Consider the following 22,835-nt stretch of genomic DNA (forward strand, 5'->3'; position numbering starts at 1 on the left):
TCCTTTAGCATTTGTTGTAAAGCTGGTTTGGTGGTGCTGAATTCTCTTAGCTTTTGCTTGTCTGTAAAACTTTTCAATTCTCTGTCAAATCTGAATGAGATCCTTGCTGGGTAGAGTAATCTTGGCTGTAGATTTTTCTCTTTCATCACTTTCAACATGTCCAGCCTTTTCCTTCTGGCTTGCAGAGTTTCTGCTGAAAGTTAAACTGTTAACCTTATGGGGATTCCCTTATGTGTTACTCATTGTTTTTCCCTTGCTGCTTTTAATATTTGTTCTTTGTATTTAATTTTTGGTAGTTTGACTAATATGTGTCTTTGTGTGTTTCTACTTGGAGTTTTCCTGTATGGGACTCTCTGTATTTCCTGGACTTGATTAACTATTTCCTTTCCCATATTAAGGAAGTTTTCAAGTGTAATGTCTTCAAATATTTTTTCAGTCCTTTTCTTTTTCTCTTCTTCCTCTGGGACCCCTATAATTCGAATGTTGGTTCATTTAATGCTGTCCCAGAGATCTCTGAGACTGTCCTCAATTCTTTCCATTCTTCCTTCTGTATTCTGCTCTGCAGTAACTATTTCCACTATTTTATCTTCCAGGTCACTTATTCGTTCTTCTGCCTCACTTTTTCTGCTATTGATCCCTTCTAGAGAATTTAAAATTTCATTTATTGTGTTGTTCATCTCTGTTTGTTTGCTCTTTAGTTCTTCTAGGTCTTTGTTAAATGTTTCTTGTATTTCCTCCATTCTATTTCCAAGATGTTGGATCATCTTTCCTATCATTATTCTGAATTCTTTTTCACGTAGACTGCCTATTTCCTCTTCATTTTCTCGTTCTGGTGGTTTTTCGCCTTGCTCCTTCATCTGCTGGGTGTTTCTCTGTCTTCTCATTTTGCTTAACTTACTGTGTTTGTAGTCTCCTTTTTGCATGCTGCAGGTTCTTAGTTCCCGTTGTTTTTGGTGTCTGTCTCCAGTGGCTAAGGTTGGTTCAGTGGGTTGTGTAGGCTTCCTGGTGTAGGGGAGTAGTACCTGTGTTCTGGTGGATGAGGCTGGATCTTATCTTTCTGTTGGGCAGGTCCATGTCTGATGGTGTATATATATATATACACCCTCTGCATATGCTAAGCAGAAAAAGGCAGCATTGCTGTCTGGTTGTGGGACTCCCCCATTTACCTTTTCTTCCTTTGGATTCCAGGTCACGTGGACTTCATCCTTCTCCTTCAAAAGCATGCAGTGTCCCTGTTGGGATTGTAAAATGTATTATCTTGAATAAAATGAACCAAAACTAGTGAGGACCCAAAACCAAAAGAAACACCTAATGATCAATCCAGAATCAATTTGAGAGACTTGGAAAGGAAAATATGAGAGGACAATGTATTTTCTTCTTAACATTTGATATGTACCCTAATCATTCTAAAATTCTCTTAATTGTTCATTTTTATGAATCATCCTCAAATCCACAGAAACTTGTCTTGAAGTTGTTTTTTATTGTGTTAAATTTAATGAATGACTTAAAAGGGACAACCAGATGACTAACAATATTCCTATTCCTATTATTTAATGATTATTGCTGGGGAAATGTGTAGGAAATCTTCCCTTATAATGGTGAAAACTGTACTTGGCAAAGCAGAATTCCTGGGAGTCCAGTGGGAGAAAAATCTTAAATTGGATGTGAATGAATAGATAGATGGATGTTCAAAACAGCAGGGTAGATTGTGAGAGGATAAATGACTCAAGGATACAGCCATGGTAGTGTTTAAAATCATCTAAAAATCTGCTTTATAGAAAAATCAGCTGTCTTTGTGATGACAAGAACAGTTCCGGGTTTATGCCAGCCTACTCTATTTCAATGTTGATATTCCCTTTTTCTAATGGATGAGCTGATGTAAGGTAAATGTTACTGTTTTACAGAAGATAAATGACCGAGAAAAAAAGAAACACATCCAAGAGAAAGACATCTACTCCCTAATCCTAATTATTATTGACATCTAAATTTTTAATTTATTTGATAGTGTCTTGCTCCATAATATATGAATTATAGGAAAAGGTTTTATATTCATTTATCCTGATTTGCTGTGAAAAGTTCTTTGTTCTTTTGTTCTAAATTAATTTTCAGTTTGCCCTATTCACTCTCAAAAATTCCCTGTTTTGGACAGTAAATGATGCCTTTACATGAATTATGAACTCCTCCTGTTCTAATCTTGCAGGGATTTTTGTCCAGGACCCTTTAACACTGCTGTGTTTAGACTTCAAGAGCACAATCCATCCCACTTCTTTGATAGCATCTTTCCTAATGATCAGGAGACGGCAACTGCTCCTGACTCAGTGAGTCAGTCTCATTGACTCATAGTAATTAAGAGCATGGACTTTTAAGGGGAAATGTCAGGGCTGAAGACCTACTTTGTCATTCATCTGCTGTATAACCTTGGACAAATTATTAACATCCATGTATTTCATTTTCTTTATCTGTAAAAGGGTGTAATAACAGTATCTGCCTTATGGGCTCACTCTGAAGATTTAATGAGTTAATGTATGCAAATCACTTTAAAATAATGGGTGCATATTAAGCAGAATATTAAATGGTATTACCTTAAGTGAAATCCTCTTACCTAGCTTCATCTTGTGGAAACAAACTTTCAGAGTCTTTCCTTTTTCTTCACATCATCATGAAGAAATAATTACTAACTTACTTGCTACATAAATGAGAGAGGTTTTCCTCTCTCATATATGTAACACTTTACTTTCTCTAACTCAGAATCAAATTTGTTTTGTTTGTTTACTTTTCTATGCATTATTATTTATATCTAATATACTTCTATGTTTTTCTAGACTTTCCAATAATAATTGAATATCTTCTGGATGTTAATATTACAGGTAAAAATCCTGTGTCTTAAAAGAACATGACAAAATGTGATAGAATTCATGGAAAAGAAACACCTTCATATTCCTAAGTTTATTAAAAAGTTTAATGTGTATAATATCATATTTGAATTTCAAAAAAAAATTCTGTGTTTATGAAGTAACAGAAATGACTAGTATATGGAGTGTACATGTACAGACTGAAACTACATAGAAAGAAGTTATCTTTAATAGCCAAAAGCATCAAAGGTGTACTGATCTTATCAGTAACAAATTTCCCAGCATGAGATATATTCAAATATATAATGATCAAGGGTAATCTTTGGGCCTGTGTGTGGAGAGGAAGAATGGACCGGATGGGTAGTTGGGTCAATCAAAAATCTTTGTCCCTCTTTCTGTGAGATTTTCAAATTTCTAATACAAATAAATGTATTTTTATTTAATTTATTTATTTTTGGATGTGTTGGGTCTTCATTGTGGTGCTCAGTCTTCAGTAGTTGTGGCACACAGGCTTAGTTGCTCCATGGCATGTGGGATCTTCCCAGACCAGGTATGGAACCCATGTTCCCTGCACTGGCAGGCAGATTCTTAACCACTGAGCCACCAGGGAAGTCCCATAAATGCATTTTTGGAAAATTTAGTTATTAAGGAATTTGTGGCTAAGCACTTTGTAGAGTGAAAAACATAATTTCAACTGAAACAGTTATGTATGTTTCAAATCAATTTTTAAAATTTGGCTTTTGGCTTTCAGCTTCCTTAGACTGAAGTTTGAACTGTACGTATGTTACTTTTAATATTAACAGTCAACTCATGTTCTGTCCTTCTGCCTTGCTCTCCCAAGGAGGAATCTGTAATCAGAATCACACTGAAGGGCACAGTTCTGCTTTGATTTGTATGTAATCATTGTTTTTTCTATATACATAACTTGAAAGGAATGTTAATTATTGATGAGCTAAAGAGCAGACTAAGTGGTTATTTTGTTTTGGAGTGGTCCAAAGACCAAGTGTAAGGCAGAGGTGATTAATCCTCATCCATTCATGAGTCACATGGGGTAACCTGCTTGTCTGAAAGACGTTAATGATCAAGGCTGCTTGCCTCTGTGTAGGAAGCTCCACCACGACAGTCTGAATGAAGCCTGTCTGCTCCTGGGATAACTTTTCAAGTTGGCTACTCTCCTCTGTAGGGGTAATTGGGCCCAAGTTAAGTGAAATTAAAGTCTGGCTCTCTGTGGAAATAGACCACCGTTGTTGCAGACATTGTTAAGACTGATGTGTACCTCCTTGACTCTTCCACCCTCTGCATGATCCACACCTTGTAAGCGGTGGAAAATACAATCAAAAATGATAAACTCAAAAGTCAGAGTCTTAAAAGAAACCTTTTCCTTTACTTCACTAGTCACAATTTCTGAGAGATGCCAGGAGACTTTTCCAAAAAGACAAGGAAATAAGATAGGCTATGGATTTTTTCCTGACAGCTGGGGGCTGTCTCATTGAGCCAGGAAAGCAGGAGAAAAGAGGTAATTGAAAGAATCAGGCAGATGTGTTTACCAGACTGATCCATGTGAGAGAAGGGACTTTGGGGAAGAGAGCAGTAGCCTTGGGTTGAGCGGCCTGACTGCCACAAGTGATTGATGGGATGGAAGAGCACTGAAGGGCCCTCCAAAACATGCATAGTCAGTTGTGTTAAAGTGACATGAAAACCTAAGTATAGCAAGTCACCATTCTTGAAGACAGTTTAGCAATTACAACCACCAGTTAGTAACCCATGTATGTCTAGTTCAGATCTCTTTTCTGAGGCTCAGTCCCATATAGCAAATTTCAATTACAAATCTCTACCTGGAGGCTCCATGAGCACCTCAAATTTCCCATGGCCAAATCTGTACTCAACATCATTTTCCCCAGCATGCCCACTCAATCCCAAATTTTTCATCCTTTTTCATCATTGGTGAATCAATCCAACCCCTTCAATCAAGCAGGAATCCTATGTATTATTTTTTAGACCTTTTTTATTATATAAAGTTTTCTTTTCTATAACTGAAACCAAGTTTCTCTAGTGAGTTTATGATTAACCTCTCTATCCAAAACAATTTCCCCCTTTCTTGTCCTGCCCTGTTCCCCTCAGGACTAAGGAGTAACGGAGAAAACGGGGGATTGAAACCCAGCAGGACACTTGGGGAACTCTTTTGAGTATATGAGCCCCTCTATCTTGTGGGATCTTCCCAGACCAGGTATGGAATTCATGTCCCCTGCATTGGCAGGCAGATTCTTAACCATTCTTGAAGTAAAAGACTTTGCTTTAGTCCCTTATGCCTCCCCTGAGTCTCAGAAAGGCTGGCTCAAGGGTCAATGATTAGAAGAATGTCAACATGTAGAAAGAATAGCAGTTGGGCCAATGAAAGTGGTAACAATGTAAACAATAGATGAGCCATATAGCTGAGTCACAGAACTTTAGTTCCTCCCTGAAGGACATAGATAACAGTGTCTGATACACAGTCTTAAGTTGTTTTTACAGAAACCAGACTCCCATCCGATGAAAACTGCTGAGTCCAAGCATGTAGACCACAGACCAATTGGAGCCAGGAGGCTGATGATGTTTGAAACTTCACCTTGATGCCAGCCAATCCAAGAAATGAGCATGAGCTGATCACACACCCTGAAGCCCTCTCCCTCACATTGCTTTTAAAATCCCTTCCCTGAAAGCCATTGGGGAGTTTGTGTCTTTGAGCATGAGCTACCCATTCTCCCTGCTTGGCACCTGCAATGCATGCTATACTTTCCTTCAAAACCCAGTGGCTGTAGATTGGCTTTACCGCACATCAGGAGAGCAGACCCGAGTCCAGGTTCAATAACATAACCAAGAAACTATTAGGTCCTCTCAAGGTTCTTTCTGTCTGCCTCCTCCCTCTCTATCCTCACTTCTGCTTTGTTGATTCAGGTCTGAAAAATTGTCCAGCTGGATTGTGGCAATTCACCTCCGCCTCCACTCTCAAAAGATATCCTTCTAAATGTGAAGGTAATTGCATGATCCCAATTCTTTGCATTCTACAGTGATGCTGCTTGCTCAGAGGGAAGCAGTCAACATTTTAAAGAATGACATCCATTCTTTTTCTGATTATACCTCTCCCTATTTCTCCGACCTTACCTCCTGCTAGACACCTATTGTGCATTTTCTGCAGCTTCTGTATTGGAGCAAATAGGGTGTTTCTAAACATGCCATGTTCTTTCAGCCTCTAAACTTTGATGGGATTTCCTTTCCTTTACCTTTACGGTACACTTCTCATCTTCAGTGTCTGTAAACTCTTCCCTAATTTTGCAGTTTGTAGCGATCTCCCTCTTCATAACCTCCCAGCACTTCTGTGATTATAATCACACTTTTTTAAAAACATAAATTTATTGATTGATTGATTTTATTTTTGTCTGTGTTGGGTCTTTGCTGTTGCACTGCCTTTCTCTAGTTGCGGTGAGTGTGGGCTACTCTTTGTTATGGTGCATGGGCTTCTCACTGTGGTGGCTTCTCTTGTTGCAAAGCACGGGCTCTAGGCACGTGGGCTTCAGTAGTTGCAGCACGCAGAGTCAGTAGCTGTGGCACACAGGCTTAGTTGCTCTGTGGCATCTTCCTGGACCAGGGCTCGAACCCATGTCCCCTGAATTGGCAGGCGGATTCGTAACCACTATGCTACCAGGGAAACCCTGTAATCACATTTTAATAAGGCATTGCCTACTTGTCTAGTTTTCTATTCGTCTGTACACTTTTTTTTTTTTTTTTTTTTTTGCAGTACGTGGGCCTCTCACTGTTGCGGCCTCTCCCATTGCGGAGCACAGGCTCCAGACGCGCAGGCTCAGTGGCCGTGGCTCACGGGCCCAGCCGTTCCGTGGCATGTAGGATCTTTCCGGACCGGGGCAAGAACTCATGTCCCCTGCATCAGCAGGCGGACTCCCAACCACTGCACCACCAAGGAAGCCCTCATCTGTACACTTTTGAAAGGAGGGACTATGTCTTATTCATCTGTTAATTCCTAGTTCTTGGAATAGAACTTAATATGTAACAAAACTTCAATAAATAACTAGGCAATTAAGTTGATGGATCAGTTATTATTATTTAAGTGGTAAAGGTTATATGTTGTTGGCTTAGTTTTTGAGTGTAGGATAGAATCTGTAACCACACTGAGAGTCACCTCCCTTACATGCTCTCTAGGTGGGAGAGAAGAGTATGAAAGCACAGGATGCTGTGACTTGCCTCCTTGGCTGGTACAAACCCAGCAAGGACCCCTGGGAACAGAGACTGTGCAGCTTTGCTTTTGCACCTCAGGGGAGATGGGGAGGAGAAACGGTGCTGGTAGTTCTAATTAACTGATTAATGGCAAGATGCCCAACATGTCTTACTCCATAGAATGGTGGGCGTGTTGCTTTTAGAAATATTCCCCGAAGGATTATCATTTGGAAAATAGATGCCATTTCTTAGGCTACCTACAATCAGAAGACCTGGACAGGGGAAACTTTCAGCCTATGAGAAGGAGACTCTCAGATGAGGAGATGATATTGTCAGAACATTTCCAGAAGAAGGAAAGAGATGATCCCACTACAGTTTAGATTGGAAGTGTTCCCCTGATAGAGTTGCTTATTATTTAAGATAAGTCTACCAAAAAGAAACAACTCAAAAATACTGAATATATATTTTTAAAAACATATCTTTTATGTGTTTGAAACTGGATGATAAAACTATAATCTATTTTTTAAGCATAAATGCCTTCTAGGGACTTCCCTGGTGGTCCAGTGGTTAAGACTCTGTGCTTCCAATGCAGGGAGCGTGGGTTCCATGCCTGGTTGGGGAACTAAGATCTCACATGCCTTCTATATTTTTACAATAGACCAAGGTATTTGTAAAATTGCAGAAACTAGATGCTTTATCTCAGTTTTCAATTAAATATGACATCACCAAACATTAGAATGAAGCACCGGTAGAGTGGCATAAAACACAAGGAGGAAACTTGACATGGCTTTGTTCGCTCTCTCTGACTCTTACTAACACTTTAATCATAGGGCAGTTATTTAACTTCTCAGATCTTTCCTCATCAGGATAGATTGAGGATTAAACTGATGAGTGGATATGTAAATCATATAATCCAGTTCCTGGATTACAGCAGGAAGTCAATAAATGGGATTTCTTGCTTTTGTTATTTTTATTTTCCCCCATTCATTTAAATACATTCTGAGTGACTTTCTAAGAGCCACAGGCTGGGATAGGTTAGGGGATTTAAAGACAACTCAGCTGCTCACTGTCATGCAAGGACTCACAGCCTGAGGTATGAAGGGAATGGTTGTGGAGATGAAAACTCTCCAGGATAGAATGAAGGTATATGGGAGTGTGCAAGGTCACCCACACTGACCTTTTTTTTTTTTTTTAACATCTTCATTGGAGTATAATTGCTTTACAATGGTGTGTTATTTTCTGCTTTATAACAAAGTGAATCAGTTATACATATACATATGTTCCCATATCTCTTCCCTCTTGTGTCTTCCTCCCTCCCACCCTCACTATCCCACCCCTTTAGGTGGTCACAAAGCACCAAGCTGATCTCCCTGTGCCATGTGGCTTCTTCTCACTAGATATCCACCCTACATTTGGTAGTGCATATATGTCCATGCCACTCTCTCACTTTGTCACATATATATGGAATCAAAGAAAATAAAAAAATGTCATGAAGAGCCTAGGGGTAGGACGGGAATAAAGACACAGACTTACTAGAGCATGGACTTGAGGATGTGGGGAGGGGGGAGGATAAGCTCTGACCTTCTTTTAAAAGTAAGAAGTATTTAATCTTTGGAGAAGAAAAGAAGGGTACCATGACAGAAGAACGGGTTGAAATAAGGTCTCAGTCATAGTGCGCTTGAAGACTATAAGCTTTCAGAATGAGAGAATCCTGAAATCAAAGATACATGGGGAGGGAGAGACAGGTGCAGGGAACTCATGGAGGAGAGTGGACCCACGAACTCAGGACATTTTATTGGAGAATCTGTTTCGATAAAAATCTTGTTTATTTATTCATACAATTTAAAATTTATATAGCTTGTTTAGTAATTAATTTAAAATTATTCATGCACAAAATGGTAATTTATTATGTGATTTGTAGAAATAAAACAAAAAAAATTTTCAAAAAATAGTGAAATGAACAATATGCTTTTAAATCTATTATACTTACTAATTGTACATGATCCTTTATTTCTCTTATTATCATTATTATTATTACATCCTAACACAGCATGATTGCACATACCTCATTATATTTTAATATCTTTCTTAACACTCTGTGAGGCAGTAAATTAAAGGTTTGGTTCTAAGTTTTCTTTTTTCCACTGATTAAAATTAGTGGCTGTCATCAGAAGAAGAAACTTCATGAAGTTATGCAGCTATAAATGAAAGGCATGCATGATGGAATTGCTACCAAATTTAAATTTTAAGGTGCACATTATATTTGTTTTGGCAAACTGTTGCATATCTTTCTCTTTACTGGTTCTTAACTCCAGAAAGAAAATCTGGTACTTCCAAAGACATTTTAAATCTCATTCATCAACTATGCAAGCTTTTAATAAAATTTAGTACTGCATTATTATGATGTTGATGTTACTTCATTGCAAACTAATCAAAATGGTTTATTTTTTTAAAAATGTTTAAAAAATGTTAATAAAATTATTTTATTATATTTTTAATTAGGAGCATTTTCAACAAGTTAGAAAATTATGTTTCCAATTTACTCAGTGTGAAAATATCAGAAATTTTGTGGTTTCACATGTCATTTTTGGCAACAAAATCACATACAATGAAAACATTTCCAAATAACTATTTTCAAAATGCAGTTTGTTTCTCACATTTTTCATAACTTGAAGATACATATTAAAATGATTATTTTAATTTAAAAATAGCCAATAGATATCATGTGACTGATTGGCTTCATATCAAAGCTGAAATAGTGAGCTTACTCAGGAAAAAAAACAGGGTTCAATGAAAGGGAAATTAACTCATCTTTATATCCAAAAGCTCTCCCAAGGACTTTGTCATGAAGAAAGCTTTGAGCCTTTGCAGGGTTAAAATAAAATATCTGCATGACCTTCTCCCATTGCATTGCAATGTAAAATTAAAATGGCGATATCTTAAGAAGCATTGATTTTATTAAAGTAATATTTTGCATTATGTTGTGCTCTTCTGGTGGCTTCTAGCTGCCCACATAAATACTGTCCCTGGTGTGACACAGTCTAACCTGCTGCTCACTTAAATTTGTGCTGTTCTCTTAGGGTAAAGATTGAGATTAATATCCAAGCCCCTATAGGAGTTTGTTAATTGCATTTATGTGACTGAGTTCTAATCAATGAATCTGCCCGGAAACAGCCCGTTTTACTTCCAGTAACCTCTTAGTCTCAGTACTCTTCTTACTTCTGTGCAAAGCACAGCAAAATTGGAAACTGCACACTGATAATAAGGGTGTCAAAAAATGATGGACTCCTGGTACCCTGAATCTCCAAGTGGAAGAACAACCACTGACCAGGAATATCTTCCTTGGCAGTTAAGTGAGTTAGAGACTTATTTTGTGTTTTACCATTTGTGTTAGAACCCTTTCAAATTATGTCCACATTCCAACCCTCGAAACCTGTGAATATGTTAGGTTATATGACAATGGAGAATAAAGGTTTAGGTGACCTTGAGATAAAGAGATTATCCTGAATTATCCAATTGGGCTCAGTGTAATCACAAGAGTTTTACAGTGAAAGAGTAGAGTATGTCAGAGTGATTCATTGTAAGATTATCCAATTAGCCATTGTGGACTTTGAAGAGGGAAAGAGGCCACAAGCCAGAAAATGTTGGCAGCCTCTCAAAGCCAGAAAAAACAAGAAAACTGACTTTCCCATGGAGCCTTGAGGAGGAACACAACCCTGCTGAAACGTTGATTTTAGCTCACTGAGACACATTTTGTTCTTCTGATCTCTACAACAGTAAACTAAAAAGTTTGTCCTGTTTTAAATGGCCAAGTCTGTGATAATTTGTTAGGACAGCAATAGGAATCTAATATAACCACTCACATTGCACCTACCTTCACCTCCTTTGTACACCATTGGATCTGGGGGTTCATTTGATACCATAGCTAAATTGCAAAATAATACTTTGTGGTGTGTTTGAAACATTGTCTTAGCAAATGGGCACTGGACATTAAGGTTAACTGTTATCTTAATCTGGAACCCCAAGACTCATGGTGTGAAGTGAAGGCATGTTTGGTTCAATGTTGCCTAAAATAACATGACAGGTTAACCATACACCTGATAGTCTTATGGCTTTCAGTGAAGCGGTTGGTAAGATCCAGATGGTTGGTGTGTTTTGACTATTATTGGTTTCCTTCAGTAGGGAATATAAGAAAAAAATGTTTAGACTAAAATGGATGGCTTCCCAAGTCAAGATGGAAGGAGATAGAAAGTTCAGAGGTCAAGAAGCTATAGGTTGGAAAGCCTGACTCCTTCTGGAAACCTAAGTGGTAAGGTGTCATCCAAGAAGGGTGTTAATGACAGAAGAAAAAGTGGGTTGAAAAACCTGAACTCAAACTGGTGGCAAGCACTGAAGTAGGGGTATGCTATTCCTTCAGGTCTATTTTACATGGCCTTGATGTAGATGTCAGTAAGCTGGGAGAGAGATGGAGAGAGAGAGAGAGAGAGCCTGAGACAAGACCTCAGGAATATGTGTTCACTCTGTGAAAAGGGATGGGAAGACAAAGGAGAAGAGGAAGTCTAGATCTCAAATTGTAATTCAACAACAGAAAGATAAAAACCCCTATTTAAAAACAGAAAAAGTATTTGCATAGACTTTCCTCCAAAGAAGATATACAAATGGTCAACAAGCACATGAAAAGATGCTCAACACCATTAGTATCAGGGAAATGCAAACCAAACCGCGGTGAGATACCACATCACAGCCACTAAGCTGTCCATACTAAAAACAAACGAGCAAATGAAAAACCTAGAAAACAACATGTGTTGGTGAGAATATGGAGAAATTGAAACCCATGTATATTGCTAGTGGGAATGTAAAATAGTTCAGCCACTGTGGAAAACAGTTTGGCCGTCCCTCAAAAATTAAACATGGAATAACCATGTGACCCAGGAATTCTGCACTTACATATATAACCAAAAGAATTGAAAAGGTGTTAAAACAAATACTTGTTCATGAATATTTACAGCAGCACTATTTACGATAGCCAAAATGTAGAAACAACTCAGATATCCATCGAGGGGTTAATGGATATACAAATTGTTGTGTGTCCATTACATGGAATATTATTCAGCCATAAAAGGTACTGACACAGCATAAATGAACCTTGAAAACACTGCTGAGTAAAAATGGCCAACACAAAAGGTCACATGTTGCATGACTTCATTTATATGAAATATATAGAATAGATAAATTTGCTGAAACAGAAAGTAGATTGATGATTTACAGGTATTTCAGAGAGGAAGGAATGGGGAGTAGTGGATACAGGGTTTTATTCTGTGGTGATAAAAATGGTTTGGAATAAGATACAGGTGGTGGTTGCACACCATTGTGAAAGTATTTAGTGCCACTCATATATGAATATGTGAATTCACCTCATTAAAATAAAGTTGTATATATATGATATGTACGTGCTAGTGTGTATGTTATATATTTTTTTAAGTATAAAATATATCTGGTTCTTGGGAAAAATAAACAAAATAATCAAAGCAGTAGCTAAAATAATTTTAATAAGTGAAAGTGGTTATTAACCAAATAAATGCAAAAATAAGAAATAAGTGAGAAATACATTTCAAAACAAAGACACTGAAAAAAATTTATGCAAAGAAGTTAGAAGACATAAATTACATACCAGATTTTCCTAAATGGCATGTAGGAAAATGTGAAAACACAGATGTTATCAGAGCTACCAAAATATGATTTGTCTAATCGGAACCCAGTAGAGATAGAAAACTTAAATATCAGAGAAGAATAAACCCAAAAGTTGAGAGATATACATGAGGGACTTCTCTGGTGGTCCAATGGTTAAGAATCTGCCTTGCAATGCAGGGAATGCCAGTTCGATCCCTGGTCAGAGAACTAAAATCTTATATGCCATGGGGCAGCTAAGCCTGTGGACTGCAACTACTGAGCCTGCGTGCCACAACTACAGAGCCCACACACTCTGGAGCCTGCACACCACAACTAGAGAGAAACATGTGCACAGCAACAAAGAGCCCATGCACCGCAATGAAAGATCCCATGTGCTGCAACTAAGACCGGATGCAGCCAATAAATATTTTTTTAAAAAAGAGATAAACATGAGTAAAAATAATAAGTTAGTTATGGAAAAAGAAATGCAAGAAGTCACCAGAGAAAAGTCTTAAACTGCAGAATCTGCTTCTGCCACCTTGTCTTCTATTCTCCTTCCTTTTATTTTCATGTAAAATTATTTCATTGAAATCTTAATTTATTCTTATAATAGGGGCCATTTGTATCTGTAATAAAGCTTGTTTGTCAGAGGCAGACTTCTTGGCATTTATATTTTTGGGTTTTCCCATGGTTGCAACAGATCTAGAATAAAAAAACTAAAATGCACTTCAATTCAATCAATGTAGTTGGTAAAAATTACACTGATATATTCAGGGTCCATAGGATCATGGCTACCATACTTAAGTGCAAACATCCTTTTATGGGACAGCCAATTTAAATCACTCTGAGTTGTTGACTTTATGTTGATGGGAAGAGGATGAAATATGATGGAAGTTTCAAAAAGTTTACAATGAACAATTTGGAGGAAATAGTATCATGATATCAGAACACTTTCTTAAGGTTTTATAAAGCAAACCAGCTCTGTTCATTCTACCTCGGGGCCCAATGTTCCCTGGGACTGGGGATTCAGTCACTGATAGAGCTGGCACTGCCTATCCTTACAACACAGATCTTCTGTATTAAGGTGAAGAGAGTGAATTCAAAACAACTAAATACACACTGGCTAAGAATATAAAGGAAACATGAAATAGCTGGTCAAATCTCCCTAATGAATATAATGAGATAGCATCAAGCATACTGATCATGGCAGTCCAGGAGGCAAGACCAGCTATATAATTTTAAAAATAAAACTGTGGGACCCTCATGCAAAAATAGTTAGGATTTTAAAAATTTTATTGGAGTGTAATTTATTTACAGTGTTGTGTTTAATTTCTGCTGTACAGCAAAGTGACAAAATTATACATATTCTTTTTCGTATTCTTTTCCATTATGGTTTATCACAGAATATTGAACATAGTTTCCTGTGCTATACAGTAGGACCTTGTTGTTTAAGGAATTTTAAGATGGTAACAACAGGGTATTCAACCAAAGGTAAGCATTTCTGAGGCCAGAGTCCTGCATGATTGCAGAGAGCCATGTCAATGAAACCAACAGGTTGTATCCTAGGGAACAGTCATGTTTTAAGCTATCTTTTTATTTGATCATTCACCTATTCACTTATTCATCTAAAGCTAGTATATGAGTGAAGTAAATGGCTAAGGTTCTGCTCTTGTGGAACTTACATTGTGTATAAAATCAGATAAAACAAATATGTCATATGTCAGGAAACTGTATTTATTTTGGAAACTGTATTCAAGAAAGTTCTCTCTGATACTTAGATCTAGTAGAGACATAAATGAAAGGAAGGGTCAAGCCAGATGTCTGTCTGTAGGAAGAGGAGTCCTGGTAGAGGGAAAAGCGGGTTCAGCATTTCTGGGCTGTGTCATTTTTCAGATGTCTCAACAATGGCAAGGAGTCATGTGACCAACTGAGAACACAGCAGTGGGTGAGAGCAAAGGAGTAATAGCAGAGCAGTGGGTCTTAGAGGCCATATAGGGTTTGGATTTTAATTTTTAAAATTTTTTTTCTTTTAAATGAAAATTGTTTATATATATATATATATATATATATATATAGACTTTACATCATGATGTCTTGATATACATATACAAAGTGAAATAATTATTACAGTCAAGCTAATTAACATATCCATTTCCTCACATATTTACCCTTTCTTTTTTGTTGAGAGAGCACCTGAGATCTAGACCCTTAGCAAATTTCTAGCATAAAACACAATACTATTATCCATAGTCACCATGCTGTACCTTAGATTTCTGGAAGATATACATTCTACATAACTGCAACTTTGTACCTTTGACAAACATCTCCCCATTCTGCTGCCTCCCCAAACCAGTCCCTGGTAACTAACATTCTAGCTATGAATTTGACCTTTGACCTTCCATAAATAAATGAGATAATACAGTGTTTTTCTTTCTTTCTATTTCACTGAGCATAATTTCCACCAGGTTCGTCCATGTGTTGCAAATATCAGGATCTCCTTTTCACTAAGGCTGATAAAATGCTGTCATATACATAATTCTCTTTTTTATGTTTCTTTTTTTATTGGAGTATAGTTGATTTACAATAAATGTAACATACAGGATAAAATACTATCATATATATAATTTTCTTTTTTCCTTTCTATATCTTTCTCTTTTTTATTAGAGTACACTTGATTTACAGTATTCTTAGTTTCAGGTGTACAGCAGTTTTTAAGATTTTTTTTTTTTGTGGTAAGTCACAGAATATAAAACATACTATTTTAACCATATTTAACTGTACAGTCCAGTGGCACTAAGTACACTCATGTTGTTGTGCAACTCTCACTATCATCCCTCTCCTGAAGTTTACACCTTCCTAAACTGGAACCCTGTCCCCTTTAAACACTAACTCTCCATTCCCCCTCACCATCCCCCCACACCCTGGCTCCCTGGCATCTACCAATGTACTTTCTGACTATGAATTTGACTATTCTATGTAGCTTGTGTAAGTGGAATCAATCAATATTTGTCTGCACCTAATGTATATTGGAATGCATTTTTAAGGTTAACTTAATATATGTCCTGCAAACAGATTGTACCTTCTTTTTTTTCCCCCTGTGCTATACAGCAGGCCCTCCCCAGCCATCCACTTCATACATAGTAGTGTATATATGTCAGTCCCAATCTCCCAATCCATCCCACTCTCCCCTGGCTGCGTGGGCCCAGGCGGGCTGAGCGCTGCCCCCTCCAAAACCTCCTCTGGCTGCGCTGGCTCCTGCAGACACACCCATGGAAGCCTGTGCCCCAGACGGCCTGCATGGGCACCTGTGATCTGGGCCAGCTTCAGAAGCAGATGCTGGTGAGAGGAACACATGCAGAGGTGGGGCTGAAACCTACCTAGAACTCTTGGAGGCCTTCCTGGGGGTGGTGGGGGTTGGATGTGGCTCACTGTGGGGCCAAGGACACTGATAGTAGAGGCACAGGGTAAATTTTATGTTTTAATTAATTTATTTATTTATTTTCAATCTATTTATTTTGCTGTTGTGTTTTGTTTTGTGGCTGTTGTTTCATTTTAATTTTTTCTAATATATTTTTTTATTTTCCTAATTTTATTTTATTTTTTATCCTTTGTTATTGTTCTGCTCTTTTTTGTTTGTTGTCTGTTTTAGGGGGATTTGTTTTGTTTTGTTGTTTCGGTTTTAGTTTTGGTGTCTTTGTTTTGTTTTGCCATGCCACACAGCTTGTGGGGTCTTGGTTCCCAGGCTGGTGGTCGGGCCTGAGCCCCAGTGGTGGTAGTGCCAAGCCCAAGCCAATAGACGAACAGAGAACTTCAGGTCTCAGGGAATATTAATCAGTGTGAGCTTTCCTGGAGGTCCTCATCTTGGCACCAAGACCCAGCTTCACCCGACTGCCTGCAAACTCTAGAGCTGGATGCCTCAGGCCAAACAACAAGCAAGACAGGAATACAGCCCCACCCATCAACAAAAATGAGATGACAGAGAAATATGTTACAGATGAAGGAGCAAGGTAAAAACCTATAAGACCAAATAAATGAAGAGGAAATAGGCAATCCTCCTGAAAAAGAATTCAGAGTAATGTTAGTAACGATGGTCCAAAATCTTGGAAATAGAATGGAGGCACGGATCAAGAAAATAAAGGAAATGTTTAGCAAAGACCTAGAAGAACTAAAGAAAAACAAACAGTGATGAACAACACAATAACTGAAATGAAACATACACTAGAAGGAAACAATAGCAGAATAATTGAGGCAGAAGAACGAATAGGTAAGCTGGAAGATAGAATGGTGGAAATAACTGTTGAGGAGCAGAATAAAGAAAAAAAGGATGGAAAGTAATGAGGACAGTCTCAGAGACTTCTGGGACAACACCAAATGCACCAACATTCGAATTATAGGCATCCCAGAAGAAGAAGAGAAGGAGAAAGTGTCTGAGAAAATATTTGAAGAGATTATAGGAAAAAATTTCCCTAACATGGGAAAAGAAATAGCCACCCAAGTCCAGGAAGCACTGAAAGTCCCATACAGGATAAAACCAAGGAGAAACATGCCGAGATACATATTAATCAAACTAACCAAAATTAAATTCAAAGAAAAAATATTAAAAGCAGCAAGGGAAAAGCAACAAAAAACATACAAGGGACTCCCCATATAGTTATCAGCTGATTTTTAAGCAGAAGCTCTGCAGACCAGAGGGAGTGGCAGAACATATTTGAAGTGATGAAAGGGAAAAACCTTCAATCAAAATTACTCTACCCAGCAAGGATCTTATTCAGATTCGATGGAGAAATCAAAAGCTTTACAGACAAGCAAAAGCTAAGATAATTCAGCACCACCAAAACAGCTTTACAACAAATGTTAAAGGAACTTCTCTAGGTGGGAAACACAAGAGAAAAAAAGACCTACAAAAACAAACCCAAAATTATTAAGAAAATGGTAACAGGAACATACATATCGATAATTACCTTAAATGTAAATGGATTATATGCTCCAACCAAATGACGCAGACTGGTTGAATGGATACAAAACAAGACCCATATATATGCTGTCTACAAGAGACCCACTTCAGACCTAGGGACACATACAGACTGAAAGTGAGGGAATGGAAAAATATATTCCATGCAAATGGAAATCAAAAGAAAGCTGGAGTAGCAATACATATCAGACAAAATAGAGTTTAAAATAAAGACTATTACAAGAGACAAGGAAGGACACTACATATGGCCAAGGGATCAATCCAAGAAGAAGATATAACAAATATAAATATCTATGCACCCAAAGTAGGAGCACCTCAATACATAAGGCAAATGCTAACAGCCATAAAAGGGGAAATCAACAGTAACACAATAATAGTGGAGTACTTTAACACCTCACTTACACCAATGGACAGATCATCCAGACAGAAAATTAATAAGAAAACACAAGCTCTAAATGACACATTAGATCAGATAGACTTAATTGATATTTATAGGACATTCCATCTGAAAGCAGCAGAATACTTTCTTCTCAAGTGCACATGGAACATTCTCCAGGATAGATCACATTTTGGGTCACAAATCAAGCCTCAGTAAGTTTAAGAAAACTGAAATCATATGAAGCATTTTTTTCCAACCACAATGCTATGAGATTAGAAATTAATTACAGGTAAAAAATGTAAAAATCACGAACACATGGAGACTAAACAATATGCTACTGACTCTGTTTTTGCAGATTATATTCCATTAACATTATCCCATTCATCTGTCAATGGACACACAGGCTGTGTCCATATCTTGGCTATTGTGAATAATGCAATAAAACTCAACAGGATTTTCTGATTATTTGCATGTGGCATATAAAAATAAGTCAGGAAGTCTGAGTTATTTCAGACTGATAGGATGGTGTTGCCTTTTACAGAAATGGATCATATGGCCTTCCAAAGAGTAGGTCATAGGAAAAAAAAAATCATGAATCTTGTTTTGGATAAGCTGGTTTTGAGATGTCTCTTAAACCTACAAATGGAAATACTATAGATAGATTTAGAAATATGAATTTTAAGTTGGGGAAATCCTTTGTGACAGCTGAGGACCTGTGGGAGAGTTGAGGGCACAGATTGAAGAGGTAAAAAGGCACTGGCTACAACTGAGAAGAGCAGGATGGAGGAGGACTCAATCCTGCAAAATACAAATTCTTGGGCATCCATTGATGAAGTCAGTCAGCAAGGAAATTGAGAAGAAATGTCTAGTAAAATATGAAAATTAAAACAGTGGTATCCCAGTTGTCAATTAAAGAAAATATTTCAGTAGGAAAAATTGACCAACTGTGTCAAATGCTGCTGGCTGGTCAGATGAGATGAGGACTAAGATATCTTCATTTTGTTTTGCAACATGAAGCTCACAGGTGAACTTGACTGATGATTCAGATTTAGGTAGTGAGGTAAAAGCAGATGACATTTCACCATGGAGAACAAAGAAAGGCCAACTGGAATGAGCAGAAAATAAAGTGTAGAGATTTATAATGTGTAATCTCACGGAACAAAGTTGAGAAAATTAGCAATGGAAAGTGTGCACCTCACTGAAAGAATTATTAAGATGACATAGTTACGAATGAGCACACATTTGGATCATTTTGGATGATTTAAGTGTATTACCTCACATACCTGCCCAGGAAGAAGTTAGGCCATCATAACACATGACCACATTTTAATATAAGCATTTGTTTGCAAGAATCATATCTTCATGATTATTTACATAATCAATCATGTCCACTGAATTTGGAATATTTCAGGAAAAAAGAATTAAGAAACTGGAATTATGTTGAGAGAAATAAGATATAGTGGGGAGACATGCATGAAAAAAAGAGACCTTAAAATGCAATCTTGGGAGTCACCTGCCTTTATCTTTAGGGGAGAAATCCACTGGGATAGAGGAGAGAGGGCTGGGAGCATGGCAGTAGTCTATACCTTCCTGATACATCAGATGTGGGTTGAAAAGGGTTATAGTCTTAATTCCATAGCACATGAGAAGTTTAAACAGAGATTATCTAGGTGCTGCGATTATTCTGTCTTTGGAACTAATCACGGTATAGAAAAATAAAAATGAGTGAACAGGGTGACTGTTGGAACCAGAAAAATTGCTAGTTTTACAGCTATGGTTGGAAACGTTTCAATGTGGAATACTTTTCCATTGCATCCCTGATGGTTCTTTTAGTTAAATATTTTATACAGCAGCTAGGCACAATCTATTAGCAACTGGCAACATGGAATTACCAGCAAATTATCACTAGTCTACTGCTGTTCAGGGCAGCTACTAGAATCCAGTCCAAACAAGTAACAGGAAATGAACAACCCAGAACAAAATCTTTAATGATTTCAGAGGATCACTTCAGGTTTCCAGATTACTGGTCCCTATAGCAAGAGTAAACTGCCTGTTTCTACTTGAGCTCTGATACTTCGATTTCGCTTTTAGGAAACAATAACAAAGAATCTCCACATTCAGCTCATGGTTCTTGGGGTGAGGGCAGGAGGATAACTGAATGAGGGGAAACAAATTCTATTTGATTATCTGAGGTTTTAAAACTTGAAATTTAAATAATGTTGCTCATGCTCTATAAATTTCTAACTATTCACAGAAAAATTTTCAGTGCAACATTTTTGTTTAGGCATCAAAGTGAGATCAACCTGTGATGCTGAGTCTACTGGGATTTGGTTTGATATTGCTACAGAAATTGATCTTGGACCCACTGAGTTGATCTTGGTCCCCACAGTTTCTCTGCTCACACTGTCTTCCATGTCCCAAATCCTTCCCACCCCTTTGTGTTGTGCCATCTGGAACTCCTATGTTACAGAAAACACATTGTTCTATATGACTAATTCTTCATGGCAACCCTCCCAGGGAGCCATTCAGCTTAGGGAAGGAGGAGGGGTTAGAGTTACAATCATATGTGCTCCGAACCCACCCCACGTGGTGTCTCCCCCATCCTCCCACACTTCCTGCACACCCAACCTTTACACTGCCCGCTCTGTTGATCCTGTGACTGTCCTCAGGGTAGATAAATGGTTGATACCCATCACTAAATCTTACAATTCTCCACAGTTGACTTCACGTGTATACCCAGATCATTTATTTTGATCACTGATGCATCCTTATTGCCTAGAATAGTACCTGGCTCATGGGAGGCAGCGTAAAAATACTTGCTAGTAAATGGATGGACAAATAAATCAATGAGTATGTTTTCTTAAAGGGTAAAACAAGATATTGTGTCAGGACTTGTGCATACACAACAGATAATCATTTTAAAAGAACAGCTCAAGGGAACAACTCTGATATGTCAAGGATCATGGCAATTCTACTCTCATGGGAGTGTGCTGATTCGTGTTAATGCAGAAAATAGATTAGAAGAGCTGCTCCAGTGAACAGAACTAGGAACAAGAGATGGAAAATGTAGGGAGACAATTTGCAATTTGACATAAGGAAGAGCCTTCTAACAATGAACAATCTTTTTTGATATAGAGAGGAATGACTTGGGCTGAGAATCAAATATATTAAATTTCATAATAATTTGAAACCAGGTCTTCAGTATGCAGAGATGTTTCTCCCAACATTTTTACTTCCAGGAAATTGTCCCTCAAGCTGCAGAGGCCTTAAAAACTGTGAGGAGTGGAGCTGGCTAATGATTTGCAAACACACCAGGCCAGGTCCACACTCTATAGAGCAGATGTCAGGCTATTTCAGATCTGCCTTCAAGATATTCCTCCCTCCAACACTCCCACTTTGAATCACATTCTGTCCTATCTTTAATATTAATAGGACTTACTTGATTAAAAACCTTTTTTTTTTAAAAAAAAAGGCTAAGTTCAAATAACGTTTATGAGGTCTGAGGAAGGTTTTGTGAAGAATTAGGAACTCCTAAAATGACTAGAATGAGCTCTGGGAGGAGACACAGTGGGGAAGCTTAGGTTTTCAGAAGGCAGTTTTGAGAGAATTTGGAAGCTGAAAATGGTTAAGGAAGAAATCTATTAAAGATGGAGAAGAGAGTAATTTCTCCTTTATGAATTTTCCTGGGTCCTACTCAGCAAAAGAGTGCTGGAGCCACGTACATCAAGACATCATAAGTTGGAAGAGATATTCAGTTCATCTAAACTATACTCTGTATTTTATAAATGAGCATATTTAGCCATCAAAGGCTTAAATACATACCTTAAATTTACCTAACAGTTATGTGAATCCCAAGTCACCTGATATATTTGCTCAATTATTGCACACTGGTTTTGTATATAAAGCTATTGACTCAGTTTCCAGTTATGTTCTAGATATTTGAGTTAATTAGTCTGCATTGGATAAATTTCATCCAAATATTCAAAGTAGCAACATGATTTTTTCCAGTCTCATTGAGATATAATTGACATACAACATCATATTAATTTTAGGTGTACAACATAATAATTTGATATATGCATATATTACAAAATGATTACCACAAGTTTAGTTAACATCTGTTACCTCATATAGTTGTTTTTCTTGCAATGAGAACTTTTAAGACTTACTCTCTTAGCAAGTTTCAAATATACAATAGAGAACTGTTAATTATAGTCACCATGCTGTACATTACATTCCCAGAACTTATTTATCACATCACTGGAAGTTTGTACTTTTGACCACCTCCATCCATTTTGCCCACCCTCCACTCCCTGCTTCTGGCAACCACCAATCTGTTCTCTGTGTCTATGAATTTGTTATCTTTAAATTTCATGTATAAGTGAGAGCATACAGTATTTATCTTTCTCTGTCTGACTTATTTCACTTAGCCTAATGCTCACAAAGTCCATTCATGTTGTTCCAAATGTCAGGATTTCCTTCTCTTTATGGCTGAATAATGTTCCACTGTGTATATATACCACATTTACTTTATCTATTCTTCCATCGATGACCACTTAGGTTTTTCCATGTCTTGGCTATTGTATATGATGCTGCAATGAACATGGGGGTGCAAATATCTTTCAAAAGAGTGATTTTGTTTCCTTTGTATATATGCTCAGAAGTAGGATTACTTCTACACTATTTTCCACAGTGGCTGCACCAATTTACACTCTCACCAGCAGTTCACAAACATTCCCTTTTCCCCACATCC

The sequence above is a fragment of the Neophocaena asiaeorientalis genome, unplaced genomic scaffold (genome assembly GCF_003031525.2).
Source record: "Neophocaena asiaeorientalis asiaeorientalis breed wild unplaced genomic scaffold, Neophocaena_asiaeorientalis_V1.1 scaffold191, whole genome shotgun sequence".
Classification (NCBI taxonomy): domain Eukaryota; kingdom Metazoa; phylum Chordata; class Mammalia; order Artiodactyla; family Phocoenidae; genus Neophocaena; species Neophocaena asiaeorientalis.